The sequence below is a fragment of the Dromiciops gliroides genome, chromosome 1 (genome assembly GCF_019393635.1).
Source record: "Dromiciops gliroides isolate mDroGli1 chromosome 1, mDroGli1.pri, whole genome shotgun sequence".
Classification (NCBI taxonomy): Eukaryota; Metazoa; Chordata; class Mammalia; order Microbiotheria; family Microbiotheriidae; genus Dromiciops; species Dromiciops gliroides.
This window is the reverse complement of record NC_057861.1, coordinates 717,141,245-717,161,904: the sequence shown is the minus strand read 5'-3', so window position 1 is coordinate 717,161,904 and position 20,660 is coordinate 717,141,245. Positions and strand designations below refer to the sequence as shown.

The window sequence follows — 20,660 nt, the reverse complement described above, 5'->3', positions numbered from 1 at the left end:
TTTTTGGTGGGGCAATGAGGGTTAAGTGACTTGCCCAGAGTCACACAGCTAGTGTCAAGTGAGCTATATTCCTTAGAAAAATATTCTTTCTCCCCTAATGCTGCTAAGAAAAAAAAGCAAAATATCTGACATCAACAGTTTTTCATTGGGTAATTGCATTACTAATGGGAATACCAGAGTCCATGGAGAAAAACTACAAGAAAGATCAAACTTTTCCTTGAGTTATAGACTGATATAGAGGAAAGAAAATTCACCTAGCATTTCGGAGGTCAAGTCTAGGGTCATCTTAATAGCTTTGTGATTTTGAGCAAGGGACTTAACCTCTTAGAGATAAGGCTTGGCAGCAAAAGATTATTGGGAAGACCAAATGACTTAATGTCCATAAAAAAATTCTTTGTAAACAAAACCCAGTATATAAAGTGTTAGCCATTGTTGACCATTTCTCCCCTGACATATAGATTAGGAGTCTGATGGGACCCTCAAAGAATTCTTTTAGTTTAATATGCTGCCTTTATATACCTAAGTCTTCTAAGGCAAAAGTTTACTTTTCTCTTTAAATTTCAAGTACAGTAGTTTCATAAACCTTTTTTTGGTAGTCTTTTAAAATATGTTTCTCAATTCTTTCTTCAAAGAAGTTCATTGATGAAATGAAATTCTCCTACTGAAATTTAAGCCCCGAATTCTCTTGTTCTGTCTCAAGTAAAGGAAAATATTAGGTGACATTTCTCATGGTGCTGTTTTGTGTGCATTTCTTGAAATCCTCATAGAATATTAAAACAGAGAATGTCAGAGTTTTAAAGGAGCTTTAGAGATCCCCTAATCCAACACTCTAACTTTACAGAAAGGAAACTAAGACCTAGGCAAGTAAAATAATACCCCCAAAACAGAACCAGGAAGTGAACCCCGGCCACCTCATTCCCAGTCTAGTATTCTTGCCTGTACAATACATCACCTCATCAAGCTATTAGATTTCTTAAATATTCTTTCATATTCTCCTTTATAGGTTAAGGAATTTCAACTTCCAAGTTAGAATTTCCAAGTAGAAATTCATCACTATTCAGGCAGTAGTAGAACTCCCCAAAATGGGGAGAACAATAACTTCTATGATTGTTGTTGTCCAGTCCTGTCTGAATCGATGTGACCACCTGGATTTTGTCCATGGAGTTTCTTGGCAAAGATACTGGAAAGGTTTTCCATTTCTTTCTCCAGTACATCCCTGTTTTATAGGTGAGGAACTGAGGTAAATAGGGTGTAAGTGACTTGGTCAGGGTCACACAGCTAGTGTTTCGGGATGGATTTGAACTCAGATCTTCCTGATGCCGTGCCAGTGCTCTATCTACTGCACCACCTGGTTGCTCCTAAATTCTATGATCCATCACAGATATAGAACTGGAAGGCATTTCAGAGACCTTATAAAGTTAAGCGATTTTTCCAAGCTCACAAAAGAGGGAAGTATCAGAGGCAGGAATGAAGCTCAGGTCTTCTGACTCTATAGCTCTATAAGCCTTTTCATTCTACTGTCTTTATGGAAGAAGTTTAACCAATGATGAATGGGTTACTGATTGCTTTCCAGTTGGGAGTCCAGCATGCTACCATGGTAAGGATGGCAAGGGTAGTGACAATAGAGCTGGGCAGTCATCAAGTAGGAAGGCAGCTGCTGCTCCCAACAGTCTTGAGAAGGAAACTGGCTTGTGTCCCATACTGGGTCTACCCATAATCAATATAAAAATCTGGAGGAGACAGAAAGTCCTTCTTATATTTACAGTTTGGGCAATTATACACTTCTCGAATACTCCTCTTGTTCTCGAATTGTCCTTCAAGGATGAGAAAAAGCCAGGTAAGAAGCACTCAGTCTCTTGTGTTTCAGAATGGTTCCTGTGCACCTGGGCATAAAGGTAGTGGATGATAAATGTGCATTGTTTGCCACTGTTCGTGTTTCCTCTTGTTGTGTGTGTCCCTGGGGGTGCTTTCTGTGCTAGATCGTACTGCCAAACTGTGCAAAGGCTGGAGCCCAGTGAACACCAGAAGCCTTATTCTTCGCCTCACAGGTCCCAGGAGTGCCTCAAGCTTAGGTCTTGGGAGCCTGACATCTATTTCCTTTTGTCCTATACTCTTGCCTCCTTTCTTTCTTTATCTAACAGGAGCCAAGATAATGGTGGGTTTCTGTCCCACAAGGATGCTTACCCCTCATCTGCTGCTTGACTTTATACTTAGAATTGAGTATATCAGCACGATCAGAATTGTACTACTTAAGATTTCCGTAGGCAAACTGCCCTGGCCCCTCAGGGATCCCTAAGGGAAACTTTGCTTCTGGAGAAACTTCAGAGCCACAGCTGCTGCCCTGGGGACCCCATTGGAAATACAGCATTCATTGGCTCAGCCCCAGTTTGGAAGTTTTCAGGCAGGAGCATTGGATTTTCATGACCTTTGGGGGCTGAAGAGAACAATCCATGTTAAAGATGAGACAGTGGACTAGAGGGGGCAGTGGAAAGCCATTTGTGTCACCATGACATACAAGCAGGTAAAGCCTCACAGTGAGGTTACAGATAATTGCCAGGGCGCAAATTCCACCCTTGTTTGAGTTAGGCCAAACTACTCTAACATCGGCAATATGAGTTACCAGTGTCAACTGACTGGCAGCTGTGTGAACACAAGGTGAAAGAGTGTCTTGGCAGCCTCCAGCTCTCTCACTCATATTCTCATTCTCTCTACCCCCTCCCCCTCCCCCTCCCCCTCCCCTCCCCCTCTCCCTCTCCCTCTCCCTCCCCCTCCCCCTCTCCCTCTCCCTACCTCCCTGCCGAAGTTGAGAATCTAGATAGAGACAGGGAAGGGAATGTTGGAGTGAGCCATCCCAGGGAGTGAAAGCACTGGCTTTGGAGACAAGAGTGTCTGCCCTTGAATGCAGGCTTTGTAATTTGGTTAACTATGTAATATTGACCAATAGTCACCTCTCTGGGCCTACATTTCCTTATTTGTAACATAAAAATTGGCTCACTATAAACAAAAGTTGAGAACTATCTTTACATGTAATGGAAAAAATAAAATACCTTATATCAAAAAAAAAAATTGGCTCACTAGTGAACCCAATATCTAAGGCAGTTCCTAACATGTAGTAGTAGTAGCAGTAGTAGTAGTAGTAGTAGTAACATCAGCAGCAGCAGTACCATCACCACCACTACTACTACTACTTACATAGCAACTGCTATGTGCTAGGCACATAGATGGCTCAGTGGAGAGAGTAGTGGGCCAGGGGTCAGGAAGACCTGAGTTCAAATCCAGCCTCAGACACTTATTAGCTGTGTGACCCTAGGCAAATCATTTAACCTCTGTTTGCCTTAATCCACTGGAGAAGGAAATGACAAACCACTCCAGTATCTTTGCCAAGAAAACGCCATGGATAGTATTGGAGTATTGTTGTACTATGTTGTATCTACAGGGTCACAATTGATCAGCAATAATGTACTAGGCACTGTGCTAAGTTCTTTACAAATGTTATGTCATTTGATCCTCACAACGACCCTGGGAGATAGGTATTGCTCCCATTTTGTGTTTGAGGAAACGGAGGCCAAAAGAGGTTAAATGACTTGCCCAGGGTCACACAGCTAGTAAATATCTGAGGCTAGATTTTAACTCAGGTCTTCCTGACTCCAGACCCAGAGCTCAAGATGCTGTTAGTACTTGATATATTCTTGCTAACTAACCAATCTCTAGAGTCTCTTAGAACTCTAATCAATAGATACTACCTTTGTTTTACTGATATCCTCCAAATACATCCCTCCTATTTCTATAAGATATATCTATTAGAGAAAAAATAGTTTAAACTGACAGATTTTTCTTCCCAACATCAGCCTGGTCATTTCGCTGTGCTTCTGTAGGTGCCAGTTAGTGGGTGGTTTGTTCTGAATACTGAAGTAAAGTTATAATTTCTCAAGCTCTTGAAAGTAATATCTAATTTATCTGTAATAAGATATGTCTGCCCCATTTGTTTTCACAGGGGCTTTCAATCTAAATATCTTGTAATTATATGGTACAAGCATATAATCCATAAATAGAGAACATTACTCTTTGAGGCAACTAAAGTACCTGGTATGCGTCTTGTCATTACTCAAAGCAATGCAAGAACATCATACTCACCTTATAAAAGCTGATTCATGTTTAAAGGGGAAAATATCATCATAGATACAGCCTACTGTCTAAGAAGCTCAAGCTTTGACAAATCACAGGATTTTGGTTTTTTTTTTCGCCATTAAATCTATTATTATAACTACTATTAGAAGCACAGATGGACCCAGAGTCAGGAAAACCTACCAGAATTTAAATCCATTCTCATTTAACTTAATAGCTGTGTAATTCAAGCAAGTCTGCCTCAGTTTCCTCACTTGTACAATGGGTACAACCATAACACCCACCTCTCAGGGTTTCAATTGTTGTTGTTGTTTGTCCTTCATTCTCAAAGAGGATTGTGACATCAGGGTGATGTCATGACTTGCAGTGAATTGGATTTAAGTGAGGGAGGGCTATGCAAGGTCACCAACCTCACCCTCTCCTCCAGAGCCATCTGGGTCCAGTGGCAAGATATACACCAGTATGACTGGAGATGGCGCCAGATGTTTAAGGCAATTGGGGTGAAGTGACTTGCCCAGGGTCACACAGCTAGTAAGTGTCTGAGGTGAGATTTGAACTCAGGTCCTTCCAAGTTCATGGCCAGTGTTCTATCCCCTTCATTACCTAGCTGCCCCTTGGAGGATTAAATGAGATGATATCTATAAAGTGCTCTGCAAACTGTAAAGCATTATCTAAATGTTAGTTATTATTAATAATATCATTATTGTTGGTGGTGGTGATCATAATAGAAGCAACTGACATTATATAGCAGGTGAAGGTTTGCAAAGTGCGTTACATACATTATCTTATGTAATCCTCACAGCAACCTTCATTTTAGAGATGAGGAAATTGAAGCTAATAGTGGTTGTGATGCAGGGTCATTCAGCCAATAAGCATCTGAAAACAGTGGCTCAGTGGAAAGGGAGCTGACTGGAGGCAGAGGACCTAGGTTCGAATTCGCCCCGATGCCATCTGGGTACCCTTGAGCACATTGCTCAACTCCTTGTATCTTTTGTTCCTTGATCTATAAAATGAAGGGTTTAGACTAAATGTCACCTGTGGTTCCTTCCTTCCAGCTATGTCACTTAATCTCTGTGGGCTTCTCTTTCCTCGTCTCTAAAGTGAGGGCTTCTGAGGCTCCTTTTAGCTCTGCACTGCGTGGCCCTGGGAATCCAGGTATTCCTGACCGCAAGCCCAGCATGGGGACCCCTGGGCTTGCCACCTCTGTGTTCTGCACGTCACTCGACGGCCGTGTTTTTGTAGTGTTCGACATTTGTGGTTATTTCCTATGTGAAATGTTAACCCTGATGAACTACTAATTTATAATATAGTAACAAAGGCAGCAGTGTTTGGAGTTCAGCATCTGGCTTGGTAAACAGGCTCCATATTCTGCAAGATCAACCCTATTTTTGCTCAGGCCAGGATTGTGAATGAAAGCATTTCATTTTCCATCCACTGTGTGAATTTGCCTCAAGATTTAAATAAAAACGGCTCGGCTTGATTTTGAAGGCTGAAATATATCTCCCTAATAAATCATGCATTTTACAAGAACCATTGGATGAAATGTTCTTTTACCGGGATTCATCGATTAGAAATGTAGCCTCTTCTGAAGAGCTTTTTGATTTATCAAGTGTGGCATCCATATTGAATAGGACAGGAGACAGTTATTCAAACTTATCTTGTTAACTTAGTAACCTAAACCATTCATTTTATACAGACTGGAGCCTCAGGGAGTAGAATAGCGTTAACTTAGCCTGGGATCATTCTGTTACCCCCATTTTCTGCATCCCCGTGGCAATTATTCCCCTTGAGAGAAGGAACATAACTAGGCCCAGCCATCTTGCTGATGTTTTTGCCTTTGCTGGCCCATCTGTCAAGACCTATGGGCCTAAAAGAGGCTGGTGGACTTCAGGCCGACTCAAAATGGTGGATAAACGGGACTTACTCAATAGACCAGAGATAGTCATATAGCAGAAATAGTACATTATTTGGAATGAGAGAACCTGAGTTTAAATTCTGCTTTAGTCACTCACCACCAATGTACCCTTAATGAAGTTCCTGACCTTTTCTCGTCCTGTTTCTTCATCAGTAAGATGAGGGTCTTGGATTAGATGGCTTCTGAGGTCCCTTCAACTCTGAATCTATAATGATGTGATCCTATACTTGTGTGAATCAGGGGGAGTCATTTCTTGGGCCTCAGTTTTCCTCCTCTATAAAATATATGCATTGGAGGAGATGGCCTGAGAGCTCTAAGTCATCTTGACTTAGAATCCAGAGAAGACTAGGTTTAAATCCTAACTTTCTTGCTATGTGAACAAGTGATAACTTTTCTGAATCTCCGTTTCTTATCTGTTATGGAAATAACAGAATAAATGGTACCTTCTTTACAAGAAAGCATCATGGTACAGTGGACAGGGTATTAGATTTAAAGTCAAAGGACCAACCTTCAAAGCAGGCCCTGTGGCCAAATCAGGCCCCAATTTTTCCTGAATTTGTGACCATAGCACACTGGGCCTGGAGTCAGGAAGACTTCAGTTCAAATCCAGCCTCAAACACTTACCAGCTAGGTGACTCTGGTCAAGTCACTTAACCTCTGTTTGCTTCAGTTTCCTCAACTATAAAATGGGGATAATAACAGTACCTATCTTGCAGGGTTATTATAAGGATCCAATGAGATAAAATTTGTAAACATGTACCACAGTGCCTGGAACACAGAAGATGCACTTAATGCTTATTTCCTGTCTTCCTTCTATAAGGACATCACTTAATCTCTACCATTTTTTTCACCCATTCAATGAGAAAGTTAGACTGACCTTCTAAGGCCCTCTCCAACTCCAACTTTTTGACCACAGCCCATTAGTTTATTACTTCCCAAACAAACTTAACCCAATGCCCTAGATCCAAACATTTGGTCCAATTATTAGCCAAAAGAATTTTTTTTTTGGTCAGGAGACCCTGGACTGAGCTTATATTAAATGCAAATACAATAAGTGAAGCTTTGTAACTTAGCTCAAATCTCTGGTAATGTCTTTAATACAAGGGTTATTTATAGTGATATTAGAGTTCAAAACTTGAAAGGGTCAAATAATTTTGGTGGCTACACTTTCTGAACCATTAGCTGAGACACATAGTCTGACAAAGCCTCCTCTTTAAGTAGAGTCTTGACCCAAGTACACTTTTTTTTTCTTGAAGTAGAAGATGGTTCTAGGAAATAGGCCTGTAGATAACTTGATAAATGACATTTCAAAATAAGCCCAGATTTCTTGATGCTTCTAAGCAAGGCATGGGAGGGAGAGTTAAGTGTAGGTCTTAAACTGTGGTCCGTCTATGGACTCCCACAGGTTCCACAGATATATTTCATTGAGTCTGTGAACTTGGACAAGAGGGAAACACATATCTATTTCAGTGGAATTGATGTCCATTATAATCCTGTGTATTTTATTTTATATATTTAAAACATGATTCTGAGAAGGGGTCCATGAACTTTACAAGATCTTAAGAACTCCTGGTCTATGGAGTTTTTTGAGGGAGAATCCAGGCCAGGTAACAGGTGAAAGGTTGTAAATGTGGAAGAGAGATTAGACATAATGGAAATATAGACTTGATATGAAGAGAAAATTCCTAACATTTATAGCTTCCCCAAAGTAAAATGAGAGGCAATGGTTTTCTCTCACATTGGAAGTCTTCAAGAAAGGTTGAAAGACTTCTTGCCAAGTATGTCGTAAAATAAGTCTTTTTGTAGCTATAAAATGAACCCAATGAACAGTGGGGTCCTTTTCAGTGTTAACATCCTGTGATCAAATCTTCAGGTTTCTGGAAACATGTTTAGTGTTAGGCAGTTAGGCATATCCAAATGAGATGGCTTGCACCAGAGAAAATAGTGTGCAATTCAATATAATTTCAAACAAACATTGTTGCTATGTTTTGTGACACCCTCCCAACAGATATACACACATAAATCTCACTTTCAAGAGCCCAATCAATTAAAAAGTGATGGTTAGCTTTTGTTCATGCTCACAGATTACTATCAGCATCACCAGAGTTCTGCATCAAGCATTGTAAGATGGGAAACTGTTTTGCAGTTACAAAGGCCAGCATTGTCTGCAAACAATGCTGCCTTCCTCAGCCGAGTTTTTAAGCTTGTTGATTAATTTCTATTCCATTACCTACATTTTGTTTACAATATCTTTGCATCCATAGAAATCTCACAAAGAAAAGAAGTGACTTGGTTACATCAATGTTAAGACTGAATTGTAAAAGTTACTGTAAATATTAAACATGTGGGTTTAGTTATGGGGGGAAGGGATTGTAGTCCCAAGAAGTTCCACTCTCAGGCACTTGGTTCCCAACTTGTTAAAAGCAAAAACACTTCTGGTAGCAAGGGTCCTTAATGCAGTACTTAAAAGAGGATCACTTAAAGGGGCTCCCCATTAAACTCCAAGATTAAAATTCTAAGTAGGATGCAAAGATTTAATTAGCACTGTATCATTATAGCAAATGTGATGCTTTCCCCCTTCTTTTTAATGGCATCGTCTCTTTAAACACAGCCTGGAAATGTGCTTCCAAGGGGAAAAAATAACTGAACAGCAACTGTGTGATACTCAGAGAGGTACCACATATTGTGCATTCGAATATCCTGTCATGGTTGTTCCTCAGGGGAGACAACACCTAGTCATGTTCTTAGGTAGCACATTTTTTTTAACTTCTATGAACTCTGGAGTCCTTACATCTCATGAAACATAATGAAAATTAACTCCCCTGGCTCCAAGGAAGGCAAGATGTCCTAAGGAGTCTGTGACACCATTTCTTGGAAATAGAGTGATGCTGTCTGTTCCAATGCTCTGTGCCCAGGAAATCTTAGCTTCCCCGGTTCCCCAACCTGTGTCCCTGCTATTTCTCATGGGGAAATAAAAGTACATCTTTATCTTCAATCAACTTTAACTGACAATTAGCATTTCCTTTCATTGTGAATGGAGGCAATAAACATTATTCTAAGAAAAGGTCCATGTGCTTCACCAGACTGCCAAAGACCCGTGTCTTCATTTTACAGGTGAGGAAATTGAGGCTTGGAGAGGTTGTGACTCAGTGAAGGTCACACAGGTAATAAGTTGCCGACCTGGGCTTCAAAGGCAGGTCCTTGGAATCCAAGTGGAGCTGTTTCCACTATACTACACTGCCTGTCTTTGGGGTACAGGTTGTTTCACTCCATGAGAGCATAAGTTCCTTGAGAGCAAGGATTTCCCTTTTTGTCCTTGCACCCCCAGCACTTAAAGCAATGCCTGACTCACAGTGGGTACTTAAATACTTTTTAAGTGAATGGTTTGACCAAAGAGTCACAGCTGAATTTATAGTTTCAGGAAATATGTATGTGTCTATGGATGTGTATGTGGGTGTTGTTACCTAACCAACGCTCAAAAAGACTGATCCAGTTACAGTAATGTCCCTATCCTGTTGTTGTACATGTGTGTCCAACCCTTCAGAACTCCATTTGGGGTTTTCTTGGCAAAGATACTGGAGTGGTTGGCCATTTTCTCCTCCAGCTCATTTTTACAGATGAGGAACTCAGGCAAATAGGGTGAAGTGACTTGCCCAGAGTCACACAGCTAATGTGTCAGATGACTCCATTTGACCCCAGGTCTTCCTGCCTCCAGACTCTTCACTCTATCCACTTCACCATTTAGCTTCCCAGTTTCTAGCCTAAATAAAGCAATATTTACAGAAAGTTTTGGTTTTGGTTTAAATTTATTTTTCATATTGGACGGTTAGTACTTCTAAGATTTTTTCAGCTGTTTCTACACGACTATGAAATGTAACTGGACCCATCAGTCAGTAGGATGCATAGGATCATAGATCTCAAGCTGGAAGGGATTCTAGAAGTCTCCTAATCCAGCTCCCTCATTTAACAGATGAGAAAATAGGCAGTCAGAGATTAAATGAATAGCCCAGATTCATATAGCTATTAAGTATGTAGAATTTGAACTCGGTACTTCCCATATAATATGCTACTTAGCTGACTACAATGAGGAAGAACCTACTGCCTCCCATTTGGTTGTTGTTTGGTCATTTCAGTCACAATAGATGCTTCATGACCCCATTTGGGGTTTTCTTGGTAAGGATCCTAGAATGGTTTGCCATTTCTTTCTCCAGTTTATTTTACAGATGAGGAAACTGAGGCCAACAGGGTTAAATGACTTGCCCACAAACAGTGTCTGAGGCTAGATTTGAACTCAGTAAAATGATTCTTCCTGACTCCATGCCTGGTGCTCTATCTAGGTGACACTGCACCACCTAGATGCCCTTCTGTGTCCCATAGCAACCCAGTTTTATTCTTGAACAACTCTCTAACAATAATGTCTTCCTGACATGGAGTGTAAATTTACGCCTTGTCAATTCTACCCATTGGTTCTAGTTCTTCCTTCTGCGGCCAAGCAAAATGAGACTAATCTGTACTCCATGGGAGAGCTGTTCAGATACTTGAAGACAAGTATCATGTCTCTTCTTTTCCACGATTCACATCTCTGTTTCCTCCTCTTGATCCTAATATGGAAAGAACTTGAGGTCTTTCACCATCCTGGTTACCTTCTTCTAGTTATTCTTCTGCTTATCATTGGAGATAAGTTATCTCGTGCCATGAGAACTTTGAACCAAAGGCCCTATCATAGTTGGTAGGAGTCTGAGATATGTAGAACTGGAAGGGAGCTTAGAAGTTATCTAGTCTAACTTCTATGTTTTACAAGTGAGGAAACTGAGGCACAAAGCAGTTGAGTGACTTAATGTCATACAAAGAGTGAGTAGAAGAAGTAGGATTCTTTTGATTCAGAATCTAAAGCTCTTTCCTCTACAGATTAGCTGAATCAAATCAAGCCAACCCCTCTCCCACCTCAAATTCAAATATCTACTTTCTGTCAAGTATAGTCCTGCATCACCAACTGCCTTTTGGCCATCTCAAGCTATACGTCCCCTGGTTATCTCAGACTCAGTCTGTCCAAAAACAAACTCCTGATCTTTCTCCCCTAAACCCATCACTCTTCCAAACATCCCTTTTTCTTTCATAGGTATAGGACCTTTCCTTCTAAGGCACCTGGGTTTGCCAAGTCTTGTCTTTTCTACCTCAACAACATTTCTCACCTGTGTTCCCTTATTTCCACTCACCATAGTTTAGACCCTCATCACCTCTTGCCTGGATGACTGTAACAGTCTCCTAATTAGTTTGCTTACCTCAAGTCTCTCCCACTTCCAGTCCATCTTCCACAAGACTGTAAAGGAGTGTACATCAAGAAATGACATCTGAATTTACCATCTTTCCCTTATACTGAATAAAATCCACTAATCCTATTAGCTCAAGAATCAAATACAGACTCTGTCCTTTGAAGCTCTTACCCACCTATCCACAATCTACCTTTCTAGCCTTATTGGACATTACTTTCCTGCAGCCACTCTGCAATAGTCTAGGCAAATGAGTCTGCTTGTTCCTCACACACAAGACTCCATTTCCTATCTCTGTGCCTTTTCACTGGGTGTCGTCCATAATAGGATGGACTCCTTCACCTCCACCTCTTGGAATCCCTTGTCATATTTAGGACTCAGCTCAAGTGCCACCATCTATAAGAAGCTTTTCCAGGGCCAGCTACTTGTGCCTCCTCCCCAGCCCAGGGTTACTTTGCATCTCTTTTGTTTGTATCATATACAGTCCCATACATGTCCCTCTCCCATCAGCATGCAAGTTTCTTATAGGAGATAGCTGTGTTTTACCTCTGTCATTTTATGCCCAATGACTGGCAAACAGTAAGTGCTTAATCAAGAGTTGACTGACTGGCATGAACTCAAAATTCCCTTCCTGACATGAGATCACTTTGGTTTTTTTCTATTGCTTTGGAATGCTATCACCCCTATGCACCAAAATTGCACAACAATAAGACATTTATATAGCATTTTACAGTCTACTAAGCACTCATAGCCAAGATCCCATTTAAGCCTTAAAGCAACCCCGTGTATTAGGTAGGATATGTATGCCTTACTGTGGGGTCTCATAACATTTACCATGAGTGGGGTTAGATAATAAAGAATAAGATGATCAATCAGATCCCATCACTAGAAAACAAAACCAACAATTCCTTTCAATTCAACAATTTTTAACTACCCACAGAGGTTCTCATATAAAGACAAAAATAAAAGACTCCTCATGCTCCGTGATCTAACATCCTCCTGGGGATATGAAATAAATATGTACCCAGATAAGTGTACAAAATGCACTTGGGGAGGGGAAATTTGATTCACCACCCCAAGTCAGTTGATCTAAACATGAATGACAACGAGGTATCAAAACCCACTGATCCCTTTGGAAGTGATCAACATATTTATCTGGGCAAAAGGGGGCAATGTAGTTAGCTGCGCTTATCATTGGCTGTACCCCATGGGCCTTTAAATAGTTATGTCCCAGAGACAGCCAGCAGTGGGAGAAGCACCCTGCTTTTCAGTTTTGCTGGGGGAAAAGTGATTTTGTCTTCTTGTATCCCTTACTTAACTTGGGCTGTGGTGTCTAGCAGCAGTACTATGTGCCCAATAGGAGACACACCATTCAGTAAGTTCCAGGGATGGTTTGAGAAACAGAGACAGAGACAGAGAGATAGACACACACACACACACACACACACACACAGAGAGAGAGAGAGAGAGAGAGAGAGAGAGAGAGAGAGAGAGAGAGAGAGAGAGAGAGCGCCAGTCCCAGGGGTTAGGTGTATAGGGAAGTGTTTTGTAGCTACTGTTTTACCACACCATTTTAATACATACCTTGGCTAAGAGCTAATTGTATATACTGACTAATTTTTAGTTTGAAGCACTCCCCTGGAGGCTCAGGAGCTATAGTAGTAGAAGTATAGACCTACAAGGTATACAGAATCTGTGGTAGGACTAGTTACCCCTCACTCAGGAACAACCCTTTGAGTGAGTGTACAAGTTGGGGAAGCACCACTGAAGGAATGTTGCACATATGCAAAATTAGAAACAGACCAATTATAGGAGGACAAAAGCATCAACAAGGATTTAGAAGAGTCTTGTGTATATTTCTGAGTGCTTTTCAATCCCTGTGAGTATCAGATTCATACAGGATAATCCCATTTTAGATGAGGAAAATGAGTAACAAAGTTAAATTAATTCTGGTTTCTTAGGGATGCAATATTTCTACACATATTAAATTAAAATACCTATTCCAACCATTTTGAAATAATATAAATCATAAGATCATAGATATTAGAGAAAAGTGAATTTAGAGAACATCAAGTCCACCCTCCTCATTTTACATATGAGGAAAACAATAGCTTCATACATCTAGTAAGTATCTAAGGTGAATTTGAACCCTGACCTAACCTAACTCCAAATCTAGTGTCCTATTCAGTATACTGTACTGTATCCATTCTGAAGCAATGTTAAGAATTCACATTTTTAAAATTTACAAAAAGATTTCATCACAAAAAAAAAGCACAAAAAAGAGGTAAATAAAATGGTGTCTGCCCCCTTTTAGGGATAAAGAAAAAGTTGAGACTTCATGCCCAGTACTTGATGCTTTGTACTTTGGTAGTTTTAAGCACTCAAAAAAGTGATGAAAATTCACTCCCAGAGTTCAATTCTGTTGAATCTCTGGCACTCTTCAGTAGGTCATGTGTTTGTCACAAGCTAAACCAACTTGAAGGGTGGAGATTCTGCCTCTGTAGATCTAAGAGTCATTCTTTGAATTTAACCAATTATACAGTCTCCCTCCAGACAGTAAGCATCTGGTCTTACCATCTCCTCTGAAACAAGAATCACCAATTATTCATTCAACAACTGTTCACTGGACAATAATTCTGTACCTTGCAAGGGGCTATGGGGAATGGAAAGAATAGACACTGTATGATCCCTGCACTCAAGGAACTGATTATCTGCCTAGGGAGATAAGACACACATGTGAAAAATTATCAATAAATCACAATATTTAGTTACTCTTAAAAGTTGGAGGAGGAGCAATACAGACGCTGTCAAGGGATAGGGAATCAAAGAATAATGTTGTTGAAAGAAGGCACCTTCAAGGTCACGTCGGCTTCTTGGCTTCTTGGTGGCAGAGACTGTGATGTTTTTCATCTTTAAATCCTCAGCACAATGCCTTCAAATGATGCTTTTTGCATGTTGAATTCGTATGGGAAAAGAAATATCTTCTAGAATACAATTATAACTTCTTGCATTTAATATCATTTTAAGGTTTTGCACAGTGCCTTACAGACACACACACATATTATATCTCATTTGATTTTCACAACATCTCTAGGATGTGGGTGCCATTATCATCTTCCTTTTACAGGTGTGGATAATGATGCATAAGGAAGTTTAACTGACTTCCCTCAAGGTCAGACAGGTAATAAGTGTCTGGCATAAAATTCTAACTCAGCTGTTCCTGACTGCAAGTCTAGTGTCCTAATCACTCCACCATATTTCCTTCCTTCCCTGGAAAGTGGTCATCTGGCCTCTATTTGGAGATCTCCTGTAACACAGAATTTTCTCCCTCCTAAGGTAACCCATTCCACTTTTGGATATCTCTAATTATTGGAATTTTTCCTTAGATGAGACCAAAACAGCCTCCCTACAACTTCCACCCATCTTTCCTAGTACTGCGTGCAAAGCCAAGAAAAACCATTACGATTCTTCACAACAGACTTTTCAGATACTTGCAGGTGATAGCTATCATTTTTCTATTAAATCTTTTCTTCTCCAGGATAGATATCCCTAGTTTATTCAACTGAAACGATATTCCAGATGTGGTCTGACAAGAATAGGGTGGAGTGGATTATGACTCTAGTCACTCTTTTCAGCTATCTGGGTCTCAACTTCCTCAACTGTAAAGTGACTTAGGAGTTAAACTAAGATGATCCCTCTCAGTTCTAGGTCCTAAAATCTTATGATTGCCTCACCACCCCCTCAACACACACATATACACACACAGCACTTTTTTGTTGTTTTGCTCAACCTGTCATTGTCATTTTGTTGCCTTATATTGAGCTCGTAGTTGATTAATAACCCCCAAGTCAGCTTTGAAAATGACAAGTAGTACTTATATAGTTTAAAAAAAAAAGTAAACAGTGTGAACTGGAAAGTTAGGGTTTTATAGTGAATCCTCTTTTTAGGTTGTTCTGTGTACATGGAAATGTTCTTGTTTTGTCTATGTATTTAAGTTCAAAATGAAATAAAAATTAAACTTTAAAAACCTTCAAAAAATAACCCTCAGGTCTGAGCCAAGTAAACTTAATCATATCTTACTCATCCTAGACTTGTGCAGTTGGCTTTTTCTTTAAAACAGAAATATGAGTTCACATTTACCCCAATTCCATTTCATTTAACTGCATTTAGATGATTATCATAGCCTATTTTGATTTCTCATTTCTCTCTTCTACTAAATTAGAGGAAAGATGGGTGTTTGCCCTTATTCTCCTGATAGTGCTGGTGATTTGTATACAAACAACAACGCAAATAAAAATTGGTCATATAGACATAATCCCCAAATAGTTGATCTCTACAACTGTCTGGGGCCTGGAATCAGCAAGTCTCATCTTCGTGAGTTCAAATCCATCCTAAGACACTTACTTGCTTTCTGACCCTGAGCAAGTCAGTTAACCCTGTTTGCTTCAGTTTCCTGATCTATAAAACTAGGAGGAGGAAACGGCCAACCACTCCAGTATCTTTACCAAGAAAATCTCAAATGGGGTCACAGAGTCAGACACAACTGAAATGAACAAAAAACAGCAATAAAACTGTATGGTTTCATTGGCCCTCTTGGCCAAGGTAATTTAGTATTACTAGAATGACAAGATGATAGAGGTCATCTACTTCACTCTCTCATCTCACAGATAAGGAAACAGACCAAGCAATGTTAAGTGACCTGCCCAGATCCACATGGGTAAAAATGATAGAGCTGGGTTTTGAACTCAGGTCTCATGACTCTGAATCTACTACTGTTTCCACTACACCATGTTGTACAACTCTCTTGTTGAACAGATGAGGAACTTAGGAATAAAGAAATCAAGCAACTTGCCTGTGGACATGCAGGTAGTAAGTGTACCAGGACTGGAATGGACTGACTCCTAACTCCTACTTTTTCCACTGTACCATGCTGTTGGAGCAGGGAGTTAGGGAAGCTGACTTCTAATCCCAGCTATGCTACTACTTAGTTCTAGTCACTTACCACCTCTGGGTCTCCCATGTCCTCATCTGAAAAAGGAAGAGTTAGATCAGTGATCCCAAAAGTCCCTTCAAACCTGAAAATCCACAGGTTCTCAATGAAATCACAGAGAAGTTAAGATGCTTTGACTTTTTTCGTCAGGCGAAACAGCAGTGGGCTCTAAAATTTCCTCAGGAATAATCCTCCAATGTTCTGTCAAACAGACCATGCAGCCTCTCCAGTATTTGACTTTTATTCATTTACTTGGTTTTGTTTGTTTGTTCGTTTTTTAACTTTTGTTTTCAGACTGATGCCTTTTCCTGGAGCCTAGCCAGGGATACATTGACCCTGCCCTCCATGTGATTTGCCATCGTGCAATTCTGACTTTTGCACTTAGCTCGGAAAACAGCCACTTTCCCTTTTCTCCCAAGGAAGCCATTACTGCACCTAGACCTGGGCTCATCCGCATTGAACATTGTGCTTCTTCCAGAAATGTGCTCATTTCAGCCACCGTCTGGGAAGTTATCACCTCACCTATTGCATTGGCAGGGATCTATTCATGCCATCCCGGGGATGACTGTCTACTCTTTGTCCCTTAAAATCGCCAGAGGAAGGCACATCATCATCCCATGATTATACGTTTTAAAATTGAATACCCAGAATTTCCTTTTTTTTCTACAGGTCTACCTCATTTTATACAATAGCATTGATCCTGGAAAATATTGCATATGAAGAATGAAATACTATTTTATGTGCACTGGGAAAATTTGTTGCACCATATAGTCTCCAGCCATAAAAATATATACTATAATTGAGGATTTTCATACCTAGACCATAAGTTTCATGAAGGCATGAACTTTTTGTCTTTTTATTCCTGATAGTCAGCCCAGTCCCTGGCACATAGTAAGTTTTTACCAAATACTTGTTGAATTAATTATATGGAATTCCCAAATTTCCTCTCCTTTGCTCTTCCCCTCCCTCACCAAAGGAAAAAAAACCCTCACCACAATAAGGACAGCTAGCTTTTAGAAGTGATTGGAATGCCAATGGAAGGTAGGAGGATAGACAGATTGGATGACTTCCTAAGATCCCTTCCAGCTCAGAGAGGAAGGAAATGAAGCCACCAAGTTATGCTATTTGCTCAAGGTCGCATTAAAAGCTTTGTGTGGCCAAACCAAAATTAGGAAACCCTACCCCAGCATGTCCTCATACATTTGTTTGGCCCACTATCCCATGCTGCTTTGCCTACTGATGAATAATATGGGCTCTTAGGAACATTTCATTATGTAAAGGAGTTTTAGGACTTGCCTATGGGCACACACTGTCTCCATTATGTCTCTGCAAGGGTAGGATATAAATTTTGTTTTATTCATAATGCATCATGGAAACCATTAGAATTCTCACTTCTCTATGTCATCTCTTGCTGCGATCACTAACCCAAACAGTGGCAAGTCTAACTTGTTACAATGGGTGAACCAGGAGCATCATTTGCTAGAAATGATTAGCAAGAGAAAGATGAGAGTTAGAAAATGGTTAAGGTTAGCATAAGTGTCCAACAAAAAAAGATTTTAAGGTTTTGCGATGGGGAAGAACTATTTCTTTGGGACCAAGAGAAAGTTTGTATAGTGACTTGTTATTCACTTATTTCCCCTCTCTCTTTTTTTCTCCCCATTCAATTCAACTCAACAACCTGCCTACTTTAAGCCAAGTATGTGATGTAAAAACAAAAATGAAAGGAATTTATATCCTACTAGGCACAGGTAGAAGAAGAGGGGACAACAGGTGTACCAATAAGTACAATTTTTAAATGGATAGCAAAGTAATTTGAGGGAAGTTACTCATAACTTGGATAATCAGGGAAAGTTTCTTGAAAGAGGGGGCACTGAGTTCCAAGAGACAGAGGTGAGGAAGGAGAGCACATCAGGAATGGGGTGCAGCTTGTACAGACACCAAGAAAAGACATGGACAGGAACACTAATAATAACAGCAGCAATAATTGTAGTGGTGATGATGAAAGATGTATAATAACATGTTACAGCTTGAAACATACTTTCCATCCTTTATCTCATTTGCTCCTTACAACTTACACCCCTGTGAGGTGGGTGCTATTATTATCCCCTTTTACAAATGATGAAAACAAGGCCTAGAGTGGTTACAAGACTTGCCTAGGATCATAAAGAAAGGAAGTGATTGGCTTTTAACAGAGGACATGAATAAGCAATAACCAGGAGGCCAAATCAACTAGAATATAGAGTCAATAATGGGGCTAATGTAGAATCAGTTTAGATATATAATTTGTAGCCAGATTATGAAGGGTTTTTTTAAAAAGTACTTTCTCCTCAAAATAATAGGGAGTCACTGAAGTTTCTTGAGCAGGAGAGTTACCAGGTCAGACTTCAGAGTATCAATTTGGCAGCTTTGTAAACAATCAGAGAAGGGAAAGGCTAGAAACACAGGGACAAATTAGGAGGCAATTGTAATAGTTAAGGAAGTGGGGATAAGGGCATGAATTAGGTTGGTGGTGTTTGTTATATCAGTGGAGAGAAGTTGACGCATTAGAGATTTGGTGACTGATCAGATAGAGAAAGGCCTGAGATGCTATGAGTAAGAATGAAAAGTGGAGGATGACTCTTAGGTGCCCTTGGCAGAAAGTCAAGGTTCTCTGGGTAAACGGTTTGTTCCAGTTTCCCTACTGTTCTGAGGATGGCTTCTGAGTTCACCTTTCAGAACACATCAGGCTTTTGATGGCATATTGTCTCTTTCTTCTGTTCCTTTCTCTCTATTTTCTCCATAACCACCTTAATGCACACCCTCATCAACCACTTGCATTATGCAAATAGACTTCTTTTTTTTTCTATTTTAGAGGCTTTTTTGCAAGGCAGTCAGGGTTAAGCAACTTGCCCAAGATCACACAGCTAGTAAGTGTTGAGTGTCTGAGATCAAATTTGAACTAGGGTCCTTCTGACTTCAGGGCCAGTACCCAGTAGATTTCTATCAGAGCTCCCCTCCACCTTCACCCTCTCCTCAGTTCAGTTTATCCTTTATAAGCTTCCAGAAATATCTTTTCTTAATTTTATTTTTAATTTATGGAATAAAACAAGCATTTTCATAACATAGTACAATAAAAAGATGATTGTACATTCAGCTGCAAATCTATTATGCACAACTTGCTATCCCTTTCAAATATACAACAAATATACAAAATTATCATGTAGATTTCTTTTTTTCTTTTTATTTCTTCCTCCCTCTCCTTCCCCCCAGGCCTAGAGATGGCTATCCATTAGACACAAATCAGTATGCATACATATAATCATGACAGGCCTCTGCTGAAATTCTTCAGTGACTCCATTTTATCTACTTACTGATGCACACACCTCTATCTGGCATCCCCCCTTCCCCAATCTGGTACCACCAGACCTTTCTAGTGTTAGTCTCCCTCTGACAGTACTATTCTCTGAACGCTATTCATGCAATCACATTCATGCCTTCAGACACCTGCTGGACTCTTCCTGATACCTATAATGTCCTCCCTCTCCCTGTCCATTGTGTTCTACTCAATTTTTAATAGGGGACAGATAGGTACTAAGCCTACTATTTCACTGGCATTAGGAACTCTTTTTCCCAATATAACAAGTCACTGTCTTTCCTACTTGTAGTTTTAGAGATATGCCTGGAGCATTGAAGAGTTAAATGATTTGCCCAGGGGTCACACAATCGGTATATCAGAGGTGAGATTTTAAGCTATATTTTTCTGGCTTCAAGGCTAGTTTTATAAACCACACTGACTTGACTCATTTTTTTTTAGTGAGGCAATTGGGGTTAAATGACTTGCCCAGGGTCACACAACTAGTAAGTGTCAAGGGTCAGAGGTCGGATTTGAACTCAGGTCCTCCTGAATCCAGGGCCGGTGCTCTATCCACTGTGCTACCTAGTTCCCCCTTGACTCATTTAAAAAAAAACTATTTAAATACCATATCCTCCATGAAGGCTGTGCTGATGTTCTTGGTCAGTAAGAATGCCATTTACAACTTCATTTCTTCTAACACACTGAAAATATTCTGGATTTCATGTCTTATCCCTCTCCTCAATTGTAATCTTCATGAAGGCAGGACCTTGGTCTTATCTCTACTATGTATATGTTCCAGTACCTAGGTCAAAGCTGTGTACACAGTAGGTGCTTAATAAATGTGTGTCAACTAAATTAATGGCATGTGTCCATGGCAACCTTGTGCCAAAGCATGTTGACAGTCAGCCCATGAAACAATTATCACAGAAGGCATCTCTGCAAAGATTCACCTCTGTACATACAGAAAGCATATTGTAAATATACCTCAGTCAGTCAGTAGATCTATGATCTTGACAGCGTGAGATG

General features: G+C 40.1%; 1 protein-coding gene across 4 annotated transcripts in view; it reads left to right on the top strand.

Annotated features, from left to right (window-relative positions):
• Positions 1–20,660, top strand: part of LRRN1 (leucine rich repeat neuronal 1) — a 222,103-nt gene that overhangs the window by 18,962 nt on the left and 182,481 nt on the right. The window lies entirely within an intron of this gene.